The sequence below is a fragment of the Athene cunicularia genome, assembly GCF_003259725.1.
Source record: "Athene cunicularia isolate RWA chromosome 2 unlocalized genomic scaffold, athCun1 chr2_part1, whole genome shotgun sequence".
NCBI lineage: Eukaryota > Metazoa > Chordata > Aves > Strigiformes > Strigidae > Athene > Athene cunicularia.
In genome coordinates, this window is record NW_020799095.1 from 57,885,169 (window position 1) to 57,905,966 (window position 20,798).

At 41.1% G+C, this 20,798-nt stretch overlaps 1 protein-coding gene across 5 annotated transcripts in view; it reads right to left on the bottom strand.

The window, feature by feature from the left end:
* ATXN1 (ataxin 1) overlaps positions 1 to 20,798 on the bottom strand; it is a 230,247-nt gene that overhangs the window by 154,534 nt on the left and 54,915 nt on the right. For 4 of the 5 annotated variants that reach the window (XM_026842212.1, XM_026842211.1, XM_026842214.1 and 1 more), the window contains one exon: positions 2,572 to 2,699. The gene's annotated coding sequence lies outside the window, so the exon portion shown is untranslated. Of the gene's footprint in view, positions 1 to 2,571; positions 2,700 to 7,248; positions 7,260 to 20,798 lie in introns of those variants that run through there. The other variant, XM_026842215.1, reaches the window with a different exon arrangement.

The following is a 20,798-nucleotide window of genomic DNA, read 5'->3' on the forward strand; positions in this document are numbered from 1 at the left end:
GGGGGGGGGGGGGGGGGGCAAGTCTAAGCCAGTCTCCAGCAAGCACATATATTATCAAAGCCTCCTTTCCACTTAACACAACTTGCTTTGGGAACTAATGCAGCTGACTTGAGGGGAAAACACAAACAAACAACCTCTTTTTTCCATTAGCTAGGGAGAGGGGAGGAAATCAAACTGGTGCCATCTTTGTTGAAGAGCTCCATGAAAGTAATGGTTTAGGAGAGCTGAGGAGCATGGACGGGGGACAATTTGTGACTGATCGCTGCCATCTGAATATGGCATGCTGACAGCTGAAAGAAGAGCAGAGAAAAGCAAAACAAAACAGGCATGTGTTTAATCTGGGCAGGCTCAGTCCCCTGTATTCACTTCCAGTGAAAAATACAACGCAGGAGAAAGTCAGTCCCTCTGCCTGCTCAGCTCAGCACCCACATAACTCCCTGGCACACACCACAGGACCTTCTCCGGGCACACAGAAGGGGGCATTATTTCTTCACATGCTGAAAAAATTAAATCAAGAAAGGGCAGGAGTAGCAGTACAATTCAACATATCTTAAAACGCATCTTTTGCCAGCAAAGAACTTCCCTTTCTTTAATACTCTGCCAATGAACTCCTGCACTCTCTGATACAAAGAAAAATAAGAAAGATTCAACGATTTTGTGACTGCAACAGAGAGCTGAGCAAATTATTGTAAAGCCCACACAGATGCTACAAAGATACCTTCTCCTGAACTTCAACATGTGCTTCCTCAGAGAGCAACAAGGCGGCAGTTGTGAAAGGAAAATCACACATATTATCCTGGTCTGACGTCAATGAAAAAAAAGGCACGAATAAAAGTATTTTGATTTAGGCTCTGCAGACCTGAGGAGGAATGCTTGCCATCAGGAGAATGGGATGGAGGAAAAGCAAAGGTGGGCTGAGAGTGATCACACACAGGCCACTGCGGTGCACTTCCCCCTCTCTCACGGTTTGGCCAGGACTGTCACCCTATGCCTCAAACAGGCCTCGCTCCAGAGAGCAAGGCACTTCCCCACCTGAGCCACGGGGATATGGGGAGAGAGGGAAGGGTAAGAACCTGACCTCCTAAAGGCTATACAGCAGCAGTTCCAAACAGATTTGCATTAATACCTCATTTCACAGCTACAAAAATTGCCTCGGACTCCTACTGAAAATCTTGTATTCTTGTTTGGGCTCACAGTCCCTAGTGCAAGACCCGCACATAAAAAGGAGTAGGCTACACTGATTTGCAAAAGTTCTGAACTTTTTAGATAAATCAGTACAAATGCCTACAGGACTATTACAATTTCCCAAGTAATGGCTCTTGTCCGCTGACCAGAAAGGAAATATTTAGCTCCCTGCAGCGAGCCAGTTGATTTCAAAAGAAACTTAATAGCTCTATTTCTACAAAGCAAATGCAGAGCAATCACCAGGGACCAGCTATGCTCTCCTCTCTTCTGAAACCTGGCCTGCAAATGACACCAGCTGAAGGGGTTTGGTATTCTGCACATTTGTAGGATTATATCCCCTGTTTCTTCCATGTTATGTGGATCTTTTTGATTCTGCAGGTTTCTACAGTAATTTTGTCTCCTTCAGCACACTCATGGGGCAGAACAGAGTAAATAACTTGACATTTTTACTTAAGGAAAAGGCTGGTGATTTTTAGTTTTCATTTGTGCAGCATTTTCAGTGGTTAAAAGTTTTACAACTGTAACATTTTCTCTTTACTAGACAAAAAAGACTCCGAGGTTATTCTTTTCTAATGAGAAATGAAAACAAAAAAAATGAAGACTAGAGGGAAAAGGTGAGATTTTCCCTGCAACTCATGATTGCCTTTATTAAAAAAAAATTATTAACTCAGGACAACACAATTCAGCCTCAGTCAGGGAACTTTTAGTTAGGCTGCTATTCAAATATCCGAGTGCAATTTGCAACTCTAGCTATGAAAGGGGACATTATTTTCTTTATACATTTAACTCTTACTTGTTCAAAGACACACTGATGAAGCAGTTAAGGCAGATGTATTATTAAAGCTGGTGTAGAATTTACAGGCTCTGTTAAGAAGCTTGGTATTTCAATCAGGTGTTTAAAATAAGAACTATGTATTTAATACAAAAATATATCACTTAAGAATGCTGTAAAGTCAGATTACTCATTACATTATCACCAACAGTTAAAGAATTGTATATGCATTCTTCTGGTGCTCTGTTGTATGTTCTTCAATAGCTTTCTTCTACAGAGTTCCCATATGATATAGATTCCAAACTTGGAAATATTTAGGCACATGCCTAACTTTCAGGGAGAATGGCTTCATTGATTTAAACAGGATTTAACCCTTATAAATGTTAGAGTGATTGCTTGTTTGTGTGATTGGACCTCATGGGGCTCATTTTCAAAAAGATAAGTGCATTACATACTTTTACCACTGTTTTGGGTTTGCTGTTAAAGTTATCTCCCTCCCTCTCCCATCTGTTTTTATTGCCTTCGATAGAAATATCACAACACTCTAAGGTAAATAATGACTAATTTAATTACAAACTAACTGTAATTTATGACAAGACCCTCCAATCACTTACCTCAAATCATATGAGTGTTTCAAGATGTAACTGTAAATCTCCTTTTTTCCCCCTCTCTCTCAGGAGATGTTGCAGCCTTTTTTTATCTGATGTTTTGCCTTAAAACTCTTTCCCCTGTGCTCCAGGATCTTAAACAAAAACAAAACAAGAAACACTCAGAATGAAAATGTCATTTCAAGCAATTGGTGGGTGGCTCAGGGGAAATCCCTGACCTTTCTCCAATGTATATTTCATTATCTAAAGCAAGTGTGATAACTCCCCCCAGCAGAAGCAGCATGAACACTCTTCTGTGGGCTGTGCTTTAAAAAAAACAAAAAACCCAAAAAACCCACAACACCAAAAACCCACTATTTTAGACCACTCAAAACCATGTTATTTTTAAAATCTGCAAGATAGTACACTATAAAGTATTCATTTAAAGCACAATTCAGTGTATACCAGAGTCCACAAATTTATGAAGGCGAAAATGGAAGAAAGACCAGAGATACAAACCAGAAGAAAAATTATCATGTAGAGTATCAAACTGTTACACAGGAGAGCGATTATTACTACCACTGTTATTACCACTGATAGTGCGTATATGGCCAACTCCCTAAATCTCCACTGAGTTAGTGTAGTATTTCTGTGGTAGTGGTGTGGGGGAAGTAGTAGCCGTGCTAGAGAAGCAATGCAGCATTAGCACTACAACACCCAGTCTGGCTGATGAGAGAGGAAGGAAGGGAGGAGAAGCAACGAAGCAAGTGAGTAAGAGAAACTGGCAGGTCTCTAATACAATCAATTTTGACATTCTCAACCATCACCAAAAAAGGTCTGAAGGGTTTTGAATTTTCAGCAAGTGCTGCCACCAGAACACTTTCTCACCGCCCTCTGTTTCACCCTCCTCCCTCTCCCATACCTGCAGCATGGCAGGCCAGGAGCCAGCTGGGTACGTAAGCCTCCAAACCAGGCTCTGTCAGCAGGAAAATCCCCTGACTATGAGAAGCAAATGCTGCCAGCCAGTGCAGAGTTCACTTTCCTCTGAGTGCATGGTCTTGCATTTGCACAGCCCCTTCGGATTACATGCATCCAAATTATTTCTCTGCAAACAATTTTTACAACCAAAACCTATATTCATTCTTGCTCTGTAAAAAGCCTGAAAGACAAACCATTCCCAGGGCTACACCTGTGACTATCCCCATTGAAGCCAACAGACTTTCACAACACAGTAAAGAGAAGGATTTGACCTTGTGTGAGTGTAAGCCAGACTGCTTTGGTTTTCTTCCTCAGCTAGGACAGACAGACGGCTCTGAATAATGTTTTCCGTTGCTTTTAATTAAGAAATGGAGACATTATCCACAGCCTTCTGTGGCTGTACATACTTCAGAAAATATAACTTTTCCAAAAGCAGTCAGAAATTCAAAAAGTACAGCTTTTTACATCATAGTTTATTCACACCCACCCACCCCTGGAGAAAACAACCCAAAACTCAGAGCAAAGACCAACACACAAGTAAGGGGGAAAGTGGGCTTCCCTTGACATGTGCAAAAAGGCTGCACCTACGTGACCACTCCCCGAAGCTGCTTATAGTACGAACAAATCCAAAACACTCCATTTAAATCACCCTGCTCCCTTCTCCACCGTGCTTGTTCTCGCCTACGTGGTGTTGCTGTTTGCTTCGAGGAGCCTGCTCTCACTCAACATGAGTAAAGGTTGCAACAGCCAAGCCTACAGACTTGCAGGAATGGACAAAGCCCTCTAAAGCTGTGACACAAATCCAGAGAAGGCTGGAAGTTCAAAGTGAAATGAGGACACTCTGTCCATGACTCATACCACCTAGAAACCATTCTTAATGTAAGAAAAAGTGTTAAAGGGATTATTCTACAGAGCGTTACCCCGCTGAATCAACTAGGTTCTGACTCTCATTTTTTTCCCTGACTCAAATACAAGGTGGTCGGGGATTCTATTTTAAGATCAAAAATCAGGATAAAATCCTCCTGTTCTCACTTACATACTTAGATTTTTAATGCTCTGTTTAAAGAGACAAATAATGTTGTTTGAGGGACAGATTCCCAGCTATCCTACAGGCTTTTTACATGACCTATGGGCAAAGGCTATGTGACACTTGCTGAAGGGGCTGAAATAGTTCTGAATGATACCTGAGCTTCTACAGTGCAACTAAAGTCTGAGAGTTTGACTTGTAATGCACATTGTCAATTAACCCCAATTTTCCTGTACCCCAGCTTCACTTCCTCTACAACAAAAATAACAGTATTCCCCCATCTCAGAAGGCTGATGTGAGGAACACAACATCCATGCTGATTTAGTGGATAATCTGGTAACCTGGACAAAGTTATAGAACTTTTAAGTGAGGCTGATACTTCACCTCCACAGAAAAAGACCCTGTAAACCAAAATGAGGAGTGAGTCATCAGCCTGTCCCTCTGAACCATTTTGCTGGATAGTCATTCCACTAGTACAACTCTCTTCTCCTGGGTGCTCCTAGCAAGCGTGGGGGAGACTGAATGGATTCACTGTAGTCACACAACAGCTTTACAGCTGCTGAAAAAAGGCCTATTGTAGCCCTGCATTTTACTATCTTGAGTAGCATACATTAATTTGCTGTACAGCTTCCATTACCCATCTGATCCTTACAGAAACAGGAGCAGCAAATCAGGGTTTGTCAAATAAAAGGAGATTTAACTGTAATGGAGTAAATTTTAAAAAAAAAAAAAAAAAAAAAAAAAAAAAAGACAACAATACAATACAAACAAGACAATACCTTAAAATGGTTCTGCTCTCCTGTTGGGTTTTTTTTTCCCCTACATCATGATACTGTGAGCCAAATGTCACAATTCAAGAAAGGAGCAGCAGGCCTCCCATACACACGTATGCTCTTCCTGCAGTCACTGTCCACACATGGCTTGCACCTCTGTGCATTTATGATATTTGCTCAGTAACAGTATCAAAAATAACTGTGAGCTTTTAATACAGAACTATTCACTTGCACATACAAAGCCTCACTTGACAGTCAGGTAACACTGGACTTAAAAGTGTTAACACATCTGAGTAGACTTGACAGCCCCTTTCTAAAAGTCTTGATTTTTCTCTGTAGTGTCTGTCGAGTCAGGGAGGAAGGACAGTCCTGAATAAGGCACAATCCTCTCAGCATTCAACTACTCCACTCTCCCCCTTCTGGAGAAATGAATGCAGCTTCAAACAAATTAAAGGAGTATTTTGTCAGCTCTTTCATTCTTCCCGCTGCAATAAATGAGGCAGTGGTCAGCTTCTCTAGCCTCCAGCAGAGACAAATGAAGGCTCACACTGAAGTACAAATCCCCCTTCCTCCTCCCATACACACAGCGTTAACCCTGCCAGCTGCAAAGCAGCTGAATTTGGCCAGGGTCCCCGGAAAACAGCAGCATATTATACCTGCAGCGTGCTGTACTGCTAGCCCAAGAATTAAATGACAGTTGATCAGCACACATATACCCAAAATGCAGTACTTCCCACAAAAGCTATGAGACTGGACAAAAATCATGGGGTCTTTTTCTCTGCCTTCTGGCTTCACAGCCGCAGGAGCGCAACAGGTGCTGTGTGTCTGCACTCAGAAGGCAGAAATATTTTGCTTTTCAGTGAAAGTCAAGAGAGACAATATATATCCCTTGCTTTGGCAACCTGAGACCTTAAGAAAACCTCAATTATCACAAGAGGAGCAGCCTGATAAAATGTCACCAGTAGGACCCCTCTTTTCCCCCAGTCTTCCTTCATTTCACAGTGGTACTTCTCTCACAAGGCCAATGGAGCGGAATGGACTGAGCTGACTTTCCATTCTAGACAGCTTGTGCTTTCGCTATGTTAGCATGAATTGACTCTGACCAAAAACAACAAAAAAACATGGCAGTGGAAACAAAGAATCAAGTAAAGAAAGAAATGAAACCCCAGGACAAACCACAGAGAAAGACTCAGCTCATATTTTGGATTTGTTCACTTCCAAGCCTGGGTGACAGACAGGACTGTCAGCCTCCCTTGCTGTCCCCAGGACAAGTGGCCTGGACAAAACCACCATGGTACTATCATGTGTAACAGATGGAGCCAAGGCTAGATCAAAGCAAAGTAGATTGCTAAAATACCACCTCATTTTGGGACTTGATATGAAGGATGGGGAAATGGCAGCACCAGGCTTTCTGTGCACCTCCTGTCACAGGGACAAGAACTCTGCAAAAACTCCCCAAATCTCACAGGAACAGGCCTGCTGCTCTCTCTTGCCTCCACCTAGGATCTGAAGGGCTCAGGCAAATGTTCCCACTTGGTATTTACTCTTTCCTTGCCTTCTGCTTGTAAGCACAAACACCATAAACTCCCCTCTTTTCTTAACAGCTGAGAGTGGCTTTATCACATGATTTTTGGAGTGAGGACTACCAGCCTGCTCTAACTGCCCCCATGCCTTGACACAGCCTGTTTATCATTAAAAGGTGATGCAGAGCCTTGCTCTCCCACTTACCCAGAGGGGTGTTAGGTCTTTCCAAGTCGTAATCACCCCAGGCTCACTAGACACTGACCTCAGGCTCTCCTTGGCACTGTGCCACTTAACGTCTGAGCACAGCACGAAGGCCTGAGGGAGACTGACAGCATCACAAGTCAGCAGTCTCCTGCCAGACAACTGCTGCAGCACCCTCCTCAACTCCCAGCCTCCAAAAACCAAGACTGCCAATGAAGAGCTGAATACCATCCACTGGCCAAGCTAGTCTGCACAGTAGCATTTGTAAAACTTAAGCGTGTTGACCATAAAAAGCAGCAGGTGAGTGTGTCTCTCTGCTAAAGGGCATATAGTTTAGAAAGAGACATTAGGAAAATGAAGTGTGGCATGATTTGCAATGTCCAGATACATTCTGGGTTCTTCAAATTAAGGGCTCTAGAAAAAAGAAATTTCACACTCTTTGGGATAGATGAGTCTGACATTTTTTTCCTATTACCTTCTGCTTTACTTAGCTCACCCACCTTCTAGCTACATGAGGTTAGATTTTGAGATGTAGTTGTTTGCTGCCATATAGAAAGACTGAACAATCAATATTCCTTATACATTTACTTATCTCTAGCGCCAGAGAGTACAGGACACTTCAGCAGAAACCTGTGGTGACCTTTGTTGGAGGAAACTTTGGAGGCCTGACCATAAGCTTTTTTCAGAACAGAAATATGACTAAGCCACAACCAGCTTGGCACCAGTGTAGTTTGGTCTTATTTCTTGAGATCAGAAGGACTACGCCAGCGGCTTGGCCAGCAACTAAAATCTTCCAGGCAGAGGAAGATATGTTCTCCTTTGCCTGGACTCAGTGAGTTGGTTGGCTACAAAAACTGGCTGGCTTTTGTAGCCAAATCTACTCTTTCAATCAAGGAGAGACAGGACACTGAGAAAGATGAAGCTTTTGTGTAAGTCTACTTGTCCAGACTTTTTAAAAAAAAATAATAAATTGTACTACTGCTCCTGTCATCTCTACTTCTACTTCCATTTCTTCAGCACAAATCATAACATAAGCATTTCAGCAAGTATCAAGTTTGGTAGTAGGCTCTCTGGGTTGCCAGCTGTCAGATCCAGAAAGCAGGACTGTCACATCTGCCAGACTGCCTCTCACACCTACTCTCTAAGGTAACATCATATATTTTTCCAACTCACGCTAGCAATAATATGACATTACATTTCACCATACCGTATGTTCCTTCTCTGCCTCAGGACAAAGACCAAAAAGAGCCCACACACCTTTAAATAAAGGATGCCTAGCCAGTGTCTTATGATGACTGATAGCTTCAGTTCAGGGCCGTATCTGACCACTCTCTTTAATTTAAGGGTACGAGCACTGTCTCTAGTGGCACACGCTCATGTCAGCAAGTCAAGCACAAACTGCTAGACGTTAAGTCATTACTGGTTAAGTATCTCGTGCACTTGGCATTGTAAAAGCTCCTTAAAGAAGATACAGTACTTCTTTTGGTAGAATATTTCTTCTTTCTAACTTCTCAAAACAGCCTTCCTTCTCTGAGGCCTACTCACACCAACCTTCCCCTTTCAGTAATAACTACAAAGAAAAAGGAAGAAAGAACATTAAGAAAGAAAAATTATGAAATGTGTTGTACTAACTGGTACAACTACGTGACCATATCACTGAAATACACCTTTCATTCCATCACACAGGTTCCTACAGGGCACAGCTACCTTCCTGCTTTTATTCAGATCAGACATGTAGCTTTAGGAGCAAGCTTCCAGATAATCCATCCTGCCTGGGCTTTTAGTTGCATTGTGGGGTGGTCCTAGAGCATGAGAACTGAATCCCTCTTGGGAGGAACTAAACTAGCAGCACGATGTTCTCCAGAGCAGGCAGTCAGTGGCAGCAGACTGCTCAGAAAAAAAACCCAAAACACTGAAATAGGCCTGGTGTAACCTCAGGATCCCAGCACCACGTTTTTCACTATTACAGATACTCTCCAGCTGGTCCATACTACGTGCTAATGAGGGCGTAATTATAAAAAACCAAATGGCTGCTGTCATACATCTTTATGCCACTAAGAAGATGATATTATATTCTACTGTAACATTGCTACAGCGTAATAGAGACAGCAGCAAGAGCATCCTGAAGTGAACAATGTAGAGAAGAAAAAAATAGTTCAAAGTAGTTTCAGCTACAGTAACTAACTTAATTCCTGTAGTTTTACAATGAGTTCTTCTACTCTTTGAAATATTTTCTCTTTGTCTTGCACCAAAATAGTAAAGAATGGTTATAGAAGGGAAAAAGTACAACAATCTGGATAGAAAGACAGAAAGTACTACCTTTCCACCACTAAACCCCATGAAAAATAATAAACTTCAGGCATTAGTTGTAAAAACAGCCAGCAGAAAATTTTAGGCAGTAGTGCTTTTTTAAAGTGACTATGTTGTCATTTGAGTTTATGTCAAACATCCTCTGGTATTTTTTCTCACAGTGAACATTTTGTTCTCTTTCCCAATACAATTAAAGACCCCTAAAATCTTGAAATTTCTCATACCTAATCAAGTAATAAGACAGTCATCACACCTTCTTTCAGTGCATGAAAGGCTAAGAATTCTATGACACGCATCTAACTTTCTCAGTTACCTTTTGCCACCTAATAAGAAGTATATGCTGAGCCTATGGAGGTTTGCAGGCCATGCTGAGATCTGCAGGCCACTGGCTGGAAGTTGCCTGTCTACACAATCCACCACATTCGCTGAAAACATTAACAGGAAGAGGTAAAGGATCTTTTCCTCATAAGCTGTTTGTCCCTAGCAGTAACAAGAGCATAACACTTGAGAGTTTCACCAGAAGTTGCTAAGAAATACCTTGTGATGGAAACCTCATTGCATTCCTGGTGCAGGAAACAAACTAAACCTCATTGCTCCATCTGTTCAACTTCTGTTAAACAGTTCTGGACCTGGCAGCAAATTCATGAGCAAGAGTGACACTGAACACTATGCTGAGGACCTGGCCAAGGCCAAATGAAATGCTTTCCTAGTACTCAAATACTTCTTGAAAGCTTCTCTCTTCTTTCACATGCCTTCCATTGGCCCTCTGAGCTCACTGTGAGCAGGAAGCCCAAATGCAGAGGAAGTATGTGTAAAATCCACAGTCTCATTTCACCACCACTGTCCATTTTCATGAATGAAAAGGGCAAAGTCAGTAGGGGAAGCTGGGCCCTGTCACAACCTGCAATTTCAAGAGCCATCTGAGAGGGTCCGGGACCTTTAATAACTGATCTGTGTGTTTAAGCCACATTCACTACTGACTCTACACACAGTACAGAAAAGGTGAGTGATCAAGCTCTAACCTCCCAGATGAGCTGCACAGAACAGCGTTGTGTTACATGTCCCATATAGCCCTGGTCACATCACTTTGTCTGGGGCTCAATTTGCCTCCTGCAGAACACGGAAGTCAAGGAGCTGCTGGTTTAGAGCAGGGGAAAGCTGGAAACCTAAAAATACTGCATTTATTAGGAAAGTGTGGGAGAAGTAAAGGGAGTTAGGATATTCTCCCTCCTTAAAAGACCAAGCAGTCCCATAAGCAGTGGAGTCCATGAAGGCTGGTTTCTTGTGGCTTTGCCTCTCGCTGGTAAGGTGAGCCCATCCACAGTAAGACACACACTCTGAGCAATGCTAGCCCTTCGCTGGGAGCAAATCACAATGGCTCACACTCCAGCACGCTCTCACATCCGTGGTAACATGGATGAGCCTTTCCTTCAGAAAGGTCACTAATTTCTGTTGTTGTCCTGTATCCAACCGCCTGTTTCACAAAACTGCTAGGAGTTCAAGGACTTCATGATCTCAACCCATCTGTTAAATTTAGCTGGAGCTGGCCAGTGGATTCCAACATTACTGCAGGGAGACTGAGAGACAGTGTACTCCAGAAAGAAAATAAACTACAATATCCGTCTTGGTCCATGAAAAATGATATTGAACTGGCAAGAAATGTAAACAAATGGATCTGATGTTAAAACTTGGAACTACAGTGACAGTTCTACAAGATTCATTAGTATTAAAACCAAGCATAGTCTTGACCAGGGAGGTTTATTTTACTTATGCTGCTTTGAAACACAGCTTCACTTTTACTTACTGAGAATTGCATTCTGCTTATGAATAATATTAGGTATATTTTCTGGGGAATTAAATTGTAATCTTTCCTCTGTTCCATTTCTTTAATACTTCAGTTTACTACTGTAACTTTTGTGATATTACTAAATTGTAACTACAGAAACTGGGACAACATTTTGTTCCTATGCAAGACAGGAAAAGTTTATCTGTAGATTTAGGTACAGATAACAGATTCAAATCTGTTTCAGATGACACAGGACAAGTAGGTGTCTGGGGGTTTTGGGGAGAGGTGAGATAGAGAAAGGGTTTTTCCCCTGGAGGATCGAAACAAGGTATTTTTCCTTAATGTGATTCATAATATAAGACAGATACTGACAATGTCAGTTTATGGAACATCACATTGCATATGGCTACATATGTCTCATTAATTTTGGTGAACAGAGTTTGTAAACAGAAAAAAACCCCAAACCTCTAATCTATTTAGGATATTGTACCTCTTTACATACACACACATGTACTAACATGGACTGCAGTGCAGTCTTCTCTCTCCAGCATTTATTCAGAACTAGGACGAAATTGCTTTCAACCTGCAAATATTTGTCATGACAGAGCAAGCACTCAACAGTTTCATTTTCCAGCACCAAACAATGTCAATTTTAATATTATGCTGTCTCTTCCAACATTCCTCAATCTTACACCTAGGGCCTCTCTTTGGTGCCTACAGCTAGTGACTGCAACACCACACAACTTTCCTATCACCATCGTCTTGCAGAAAATTAAAGTAACTCTTTCGCCAGCCTCTGCAGGATAACCAGGGTTTGCAAGGAAACCAACCCACTACTTTCTTTCAAATGGACAAAATAGACAACATGCCCCTTTCAGTAACTGGTATACTACTCAAAAAAGCCAGCAATCATTACATAATTGCTTTAAAAGAAGTATAGATATGTCTAAAAAGCTACACACCTCCTCGTACTAGTCTTCAGACTCATATTTTATGCTAAAATGCATGTGCCTCAATATATAGCTATATATTTAAATTAAATATAAACTAGATTAATCAATTTAAGGCTTTAAGCAAAAATAAAGAGATTTTGAAAGTCGGCAAGAACCATTAGGCTTACGCTAATCCATATGACATGCCATACAATTTCAGCCTGAAATCCCCTCCGTAGTGGAAATCATCTTTCCATTGCATATGAGTGAGCCGCATCAAGCTGAAAAATTTGCAGGGTAGCATTTTCAGAAAGACATACAAACTCTACAGAAAGACTTCATCCACCAATGAATGTACTACTTTCCCAGGCCTTTTCACTGTTATTACCAGGATCTTCTCATTATCATTAAAAACAAACTCTTGTTCTTTGTGAGTGAACTGTTACCCCTGCTCTCCCAAGTTCCAATGAGTGTGATTTTCACCAAGCACTGACACATTTGTACTAAGAAAAATGTTTAATTAAAAAAAAAATTCCTTCACTCTCATTTATTTTTTCAAAAGTTCTTTCTACATATCTTTAAAACTTCCTTAAATTAACATTTGCTATTTAAAATTTGTGTCTTTGAAAAATAATGGCAGCTGATCTACATGCAAAAACATGAGATATTTTAATTTGTTGCATCTTTTTGGAGTACTGAAGATTACTGGCACACACAAACAAATGGATGTGGATTCCCTCCACTTCCTACCCCATCAACATCATGAGCCACCCACTGGAAGTGGGAAAAGACTTGTAATTTTGGGGTTTTCCTGCATCACAAGGTTTTGCTGCAAACTTCCACAATGAGCCAACAAGGCTCTTTTAGGCCCCAAACCATTAATGTGCTTAACTTCAGGGGCTTCAGGAAGTGAGCAGGACTGCTCAGATTTGCAAGTTAAACACCCACACACCCAGAACTGTAAATCCAAGCCAGGCAGCAGTAGCACTGCTAACTGTCCAGAGGAGCTGAAGGTGTCTCCTCTGCTCCCCCAGCTTTCCCTCTCTTTGTATTTCCAGGAGCAAGAAGAAGGATAAATGGCCTTCTACTATTTGTACTAATCACCTGTTAGTCACACTAGTCTGAAAGGCAAACTGACACATCCACTCATTTTTACTCTTTCCAGTATTTATAGTGTTATTTCTCCAGGACTGTGAAGTAGCTGCCACTTATTACTAGAATTTGGCATGCAGAAGCTCATGTATATGAAAAAACATGATCAAACAATATGCAGCTCATTAAAGGAAGTTCATAAATCCATTCCCTGCCTAATACTTCTTTTTTCTCTCCTGGAAATATTTACCACACTACTTGATTAGGCTGAGCAGCTTATGTATTTTGAAAATACAAATTATGCCACCAGTCATTCATCATATGACAGTAAACTTGCAATTACACAACTCCAGAAGTTTATACTGTGCACCAAGGTAGGGCACAACCCAGCCCCAAGTGTCAGCACAGCACAATGAGACTACCCAATCTTTACTGATCTTAAAAGAAAACTTGGGCGATAGAACAGCTCACGCTCTGAAGAACAAAGCTTGGACTGGCTGTGATCCTGTGCCAGAATGAGCAGAGCCATGTCTCTCTGGTTTACCTCTGCAGGCAAGGTAAGAGGGAAGTGCTTGCAGAGGAAGGAGTGGCTGGCACACTTTCCTAGGTATATAACAATGCTACCTTAGTACTCATTTCCGAGTTAGGCATCTATGCCAAGAAGTTATTGTCATGTCATTCTCTCTCTTCTCTCTCCACCAGTCTGCTTTTGAGCTTACGCTCCTTACACAGAGGAGCACTGAGGATTCGGTTCTCTGCATGTGTGCAGAAATGTACATCCATTGTATCACCCCTGGCTGCCAGGAACAGGATCCAACTATCGTGGACTGCGATGGCTCAACATAATTGCCCTACAATCACCATAAGATACACGCAGCTTAAGGACCTTGAGAAACCTGCCCTTAAACTTTTACATTTGTCCTCGTTTCTACCTTTCCTATCACAAAACCTTTCCTCCTTTCTACCTTAAAGGCCCTCCCTACACAAAACTAGCAGTAATACTTGTAGCAAACTAGCAAGCAGAAAAGTTACAGTGTATGTATAAAATTCATGCTGCTCAGTATTTATGTCCAGTCTCATATATCTATCATAACACAATTAAACAAATCCCCCAGTGCTAAACAGCTGGTTTCTTCTCTATTGATGGGATACACTATCTTGATTCACACGATACTGGATTCGCCTAAGGCTGCAACTCATTCAGAAAGCTAGCACAAATGCCATGTCCCATTTAAGATCCAAATAAGGCTTTAAAATATTATCCTAAATCTGCATAAGCCTCATGCCTGACTCCTTCAGGGCAAAGAGCATCATCTGAGCAAGCCTTGCTGCCCTCAGAAGTCCCAACCTAACTGGTCAATAGGAGTGGCACAAGACAGGCAGACGCAGAGGACCGTTCTTCTGCATCTCCTCGTGATGTAGAAGGGAGCGGTGATTGGTCCCGCACAGATCTGCACGGCGCCAGTGATCTATTTATACAGCTCCAGAGGGCTGAAACTCTGCATAGAAACTGCAGTCATCTCTTCAGCTCTCAAGCTGAAGAGGGGTGGATGCCTCTAATTCTGATTCTCATGGTGTTCCCTGCAAAAATGACAATCATTTAAATTTTGCGTGGGGGAGAGCTCCCAGCATGTTTTGTATGTCTTTCTCTACACCAGCTTCAAGATTCTTAGACCTCAAGGATTATCAGTTTTGTCACTGGGTTTCAGATTCTACATCTGGGATTTATAATATGGCCACCCAAATTAAATCCAGGATAGCATTTCCCCCATAGGTCCGATTAGTCAGTAGGCACTGCAATTTACTTACTTCTTTTTTTCCTTAAACATATGACAACAATCAAACAACAAAAAAAAGTCATTTAGAGTCATACTATATCCAACTGTCATTTGTAAGACTTTACTGTACTATTAGTCAGAGCTTCTGGTGACAGTATAACCCACAAGACTGAAACTTGAGTGGTTTATGCATGTCATCAGAGCCTAAGACCTTAGAAAGTAGGAGTATTTAATTTTTATAATACTTTTGTACTAGTATAAAGCATTCATTTAATTTACATCAGTGACTTCTTAAGCTATTTGTATCTGTTTGATCTTTTACAAATATATAGCTCTTTTCTTCAGATCTAATAGTGCTGAGTACTTCTAAGACATCTTGCTAGGGCTTATTAACTGAATTCCTACAAACCTTTAGGTTTTTTCTTTTCTCTTTTTTCCTGGGCACAACACTGTAAATGCAAAATTGCAAACCCCCCCTCCCCCAAATACTGAATATTTTTTATGAAGAGGCAGGGTTACTTGGTAACAGCTGCATGGTGTAATTGCTGGTACTAGGTATCTGTACAAGCACATGTCCACAGGCTGTAAAACAAAACCTGACAAATTCTCAGTTTCAGTAGAAAGGCTAAACCTCACTGAAAACTGGCTGTGAAGGAAAGATGTGACTCAAATTCATCATAGCCATAGCTGTGGACATTACAACTAGTTACACAGTACTAGGAATTAGATACCAGCACTTGATTACTGACTTCCCTAGTATTAAAAATGTTCATAAAAATGGAATGTTATCACAGCAAAACACATTAAAAAAAAAAAAAAGCCACTGGAATGAAAAGTGGAAGAATCAGTTAATTTTATAGCAGTTTTCCATTAGCTTGTATTGCTCCATTGTAACTCTGCTGTATTCATGGATGCACGCATGTGCATGCATGCACATGTACATGCACACAATTTAGGGAAGTGAAGGACAAAGAAATAGATTTTATGAGCAATCAAAGTCGAAATTGAAGCACTGATTCAGCAAACCAATTAAGCACATGATTAATTTCTGTTATCTTCAGTGGAGCTTGACTACAGTTAAAGTGTTTTGTTGAATCAGGGTCCTCAAAACACACTGCTCTCAACCCGTTTATCTGATCACAGCTTTAGGTGAAATGAAACACTTGAAAGGGACTAAAAGTAAAGGAAATGCTCAGGTTTAGCAAACTAAAGCCTTGTAGGAATTCGACTAGTTACGAAAAAATCCCATAGTGGTTTCGTAAATTTTCATCACCTCCAGCAGTTTTTTTGAATAATGCAACGGTCTTTTTGGCAGCTTCATAATGCTGTAGTCAGCACAAGAAGTCCTACAATGTCTCAGCACTTCCTGGGGACTCAGAGCAGTAGGATAGCCTTGCAACACAAGCAGAGATTAATCATTTTCTAATGCACAGTAATAAATAATGTATCCTCCATAGTACATAAATTAAAGCTGTAATTCCATCCTGGTTCTGTGATGACACCAGAAGCCTGAGATGGAATTTCAGCCTCGTTATGACCGGTCAGGATACACATTATTCCTACAATTATGTTCTGAGAGTTGGTGATGAACTGAGAAGTTCTGAAGGCATGACCAAAAAGAAGTCATGTGTAATTACAAGCAGAAAGCAAAATTATTGTCAGATATTATTTGCAGAACTTGCTAAAGTAAGCAGTAAATCTCATCCCTGAAAAGCTCCCTCAGCATATTTGTAGCAAGGCAAGCAAAGATCACTACTACTATCAAAAAGCTGAAAGCTGTTCTAGAACCACAGAGCAATGCCCCCATTATAGCAGACAGAAAGAAACTACGTGTTAAACACAGTCCTTAAAATGCTGAAGATAACTCCTCCTACAACCATACATAGTATTTCACTCGCAAGTCAAACAAGTATCCTACAGGTGCATAAAGACAAGCATAAAATATCAGGTCGAAGTCACAGTATGTCCCAAATTGGACAAGAAAGCTACTGAAAAAAGCAAAATGCTTAGGATGAGAAGCATTTTGTCCTTCTGATGAATATATATACACACACAGTTTACACACTGTAAACGATCTAAAAAATTTTCACAAAGAACATGATCCAAATACTTTTCCTGCAGATAATTTCGAGAAACCTTATGAAGACCAGAAAGACATTTTACAAGTCTAACAACAAGCTTTTTAATGGCAATAAGTTTAGAAGTATGAAGACAGAGAGCCAAAACAATCATCTATCTGGAATTAACTCCTATATTCACCCTGGAGTCTTGTTAACAATTCCCATGATTTTTAGCAAATCCCGCAAGATTTCAATTAGGTCTGGAGCCAGTTTTCTTTCAGGACTAAGAAAAAAACAACGTTCTGACCATCTTGTAAAAACAAGGCACGAAACTTTACAGGATCATCTATGGCCTGAAGTGGTTCCAGGTTCTGAACTTTTTTGCACTATAATATTCACAAATTTATTTCCCCCACCCCCCCATTCTTCTAAGTCACACACATTCTCTCTTGCTTCCCCCCCCTTAGGTTTCTAGTTTACAGAGCTATAAAGAAAAGTAAAGAAGGGGAAGCCTGAAGATTATGACAAAAAGTCAAATGAAATGGTGCAGGAAGTTGTTATTTTTAAAAGCTGAGAATGTGTAAGCCTAGAGTAACTGTTTTTGAATATCTGATGCTCCCCCACAAGCCACCATATTATTTGTTCCTTACCTCCCAACTCTTCCTCTTTCCATTTCCCCTTTTTATAATGTTACATAAAGTGTTCAGACCTGAACACCTGGACTTACGTTTCCTACATTTGTATTTGAGCACCTTAATGGCAATGGTCTCATATTCAAGGGGCGACTCACCTGGAAATACCTATTGATTTTTCTGTTCTATTTTAATCGTTCTGATAACCAGCAAAATTTAAAATCTGAATATAACTATTTATGTACATCTGCATTTAAGGACACACGTTTTTCAAGAACCCATTTTTTCCCCTTTTGCCTTTCATGACCATTCATACAAACAAAAAGTATCAAAAGTCATAAGAAAAGGACAAAGAAAGCAAGACAATCAATGCCTAGAGCTCCTTGCCTCCATGGTTATCTCCACAAGAAGCATATCATCCCCTCTAAATAGCAACCTGAAACCTACTCAAGAGACTTACGTAAGTCATGACTCAAGCACTAAAGCAATGAGTGTCAAAACATTCAAAGACACAGTACCCTCTGCTCCTAGTAGTAAAGGAGCAGCTACTGAGAATATGCAAAGGAGATCCTTGCATGGGAGAAAAATAACACTACAAAGTTCTTAGCCACAGAATCAGAGAACGGTTTGGGTTGGAAGTGATGCTTAAAGATCATCTCTTCCCAACCCCTCTCCTGCCACAGGTAGGGACATCTTTCATTAGATCAGGTCACTCAAAGCCATTCATTCAAAGTCATCCACACAACCTAAACTACACACTTCAATACAGAAGTACACAACTAGAAAACCTTCAACCAGATGCACTCTTGGAGGTTTCTTACGTCTCACATAACTGATGCCACCATCCAATATATGCTTCCATCTGCCTTTTACTAGGGACTCAGAGAAAGACAGGGTTTTCTCTGAGATCACTTAGCTAGTAGGTTATATTGCTCATGAGATACCGTTCATAAGAAATGGCAATCTAACACACAGGCTAAAAGGTGACCCTGTAAATAAATGTCAGCTGCAAAATCGAATATCTCTCCTGGTCTGAGCTGAACAAACACTCCTATATTGACAATGTAAGCAAAATACTGAGAAGATAAATAAATCTGCAATAAAAAAGAAAGAAGGAAAAAACCTCTAGAAGTAAGGAAGGGGGAACATGAGAGGGAAAAGGGCACATGGCAAACTTACGTTAGTGTGACTGACCAATTCAGGCTCTTCCAAGGCTCATCACCACACCATCTGTGCTTAAGTATAAATGGAAGGGTTCCCTATCACATTTTCTTTCTTTGTGCAAATATCATATTCACATTCATATATTCCAAGGACTATGTGACTTATTGATTCAGAAATTAATCTAAAATGATGCTTATATAATACACACCATATTGATTCACAATCTCATTGCACTGGTCATACAAATATATACTAGAAATTGTTCAGAACACTCTTCCAATTCAGGAATTGCAACACTTGCACTCTAAATTTAAAGACATGTACACCTAAGTAAGTCTGGGCACTAGCCTGGTTAACTGGTTTTCCTGTCTTGATCATCAGCTCAATATACAACACAAGACACACAGGTGAGGACTCACACCACCAACAGTGAAAATTTCAGTGCTTGTAACCCAAGGAGGGGAGCTGGACTTCAGAACTGTGTAATTACAAAAAGGAAGAAAAAGTATGATTAAAGGGTCCCTATTTCTGACACAGCACAACTCAGAAGAAATGCCAACATTTGTCACAATGAGCTCTGCGGTGAGGACTTCCCCAGTGATACCATACCCAGAGATATAAGCTTTTCACCACAGAGAATACAGATTTCCCTCCTGGAAAAATGCAGAAGGAGGAAAGAAGTCTCTTTTCACAATATTTTAAAATTAGTTAACTCTACTAACTTAAAAATACTTGTTGCCAATGAGTTACTGGGTTGCTTCAATACAGGCATTAAGAATGCAAAAGCAGAAGCTCTTGCTGCCCTTCAGATTACAGGTGGTGATTTCTTCCTGACAAAATAGATGACAAATGAACATACTGCTAATGCATACTGTGTTAATTATTCTGCAGTGCCATGTAGTAACCCTGATGGAAGTTCAAACTAATTGTGACGAATACAGATAGAAACAGTATTATATAATTTAAATTTGTATTCTGTCAAGTTTGCAGCTATGGTGTGTGACGACTGCATTGTGCGGCTGTGTTACTGACTAAAATAATCTCATGTTATGCTATTAGATTAAATACTCCCATGAGCTAAAACACTGTAGAGGGGTGAAGTTCAGAAAATCAATCTCAACACTGTTTTGTAAACTTCAGTATAGCTCCAATTCTCTGTTATTGATACCAATTCAATGAACCATGTTTACATTGTAAGCACACACCAGGCTTAAAAAGTCAACTGGTTAGTGCACAGCGCTGAGAGAGCCGTAGGGAGGGCAGACACTTACAGACAACACGCTGCCAAAACAAAGCTTTAATTTAGAGGAAAAAATTCTAGCCTCTGGAGTTGTAAGAACCGCCCCTAGATAGGAACTGGGAGTACATGGATAAACAGAAGCAATGCTATGAGTCGACACAGAGTGATTTCCAAAACTCATCCTCCCACGGCTTTACCAAAAAGCAGCCGAGTGAGCTGAGCAGCAGCAGCCAGTTGCCATCAGGGTCTCATCCAGGGCCCTGAAACCAGGCAAAATCCAGCTTGCTGCTCAGCCCAGCTACCCAGGACACCTATGCTCAGCCTACAGCCTGTGGGCCACAACACTGACCTCCAAAATGCCCGATCCAGCCTGCCACCCATGTGCACCCACCCACCACCCTCCAACAGTCTTTGCCCCTGGGGAAATGCAGCAGGGCCCACCTCACCCCGGGCCACCTCTGCCTTGGCTCCTGCAAGCCCACGGCAAGGTGTGGGGTGCGGTTCCTGTGGGGTTTGATACCAAGCCTCTCTGAACACAACAGATCCCACAGCAAACACCAACCATCAGAGAAGAGCCAGGGTCAAATCACTGAAGTTCATGGTCACCAAGGTGACATAAAGCACATCTAATCATATAAACTGTACATATAAGCTTTCTCCATTTACAACATACCGTCTTATTTTCTGATGTTGAAGTTTTGTTGCATCCCCCATGCAACATTCCCCCCCCCCCCCCCCCCCCCCCCCCCCCCCCCCC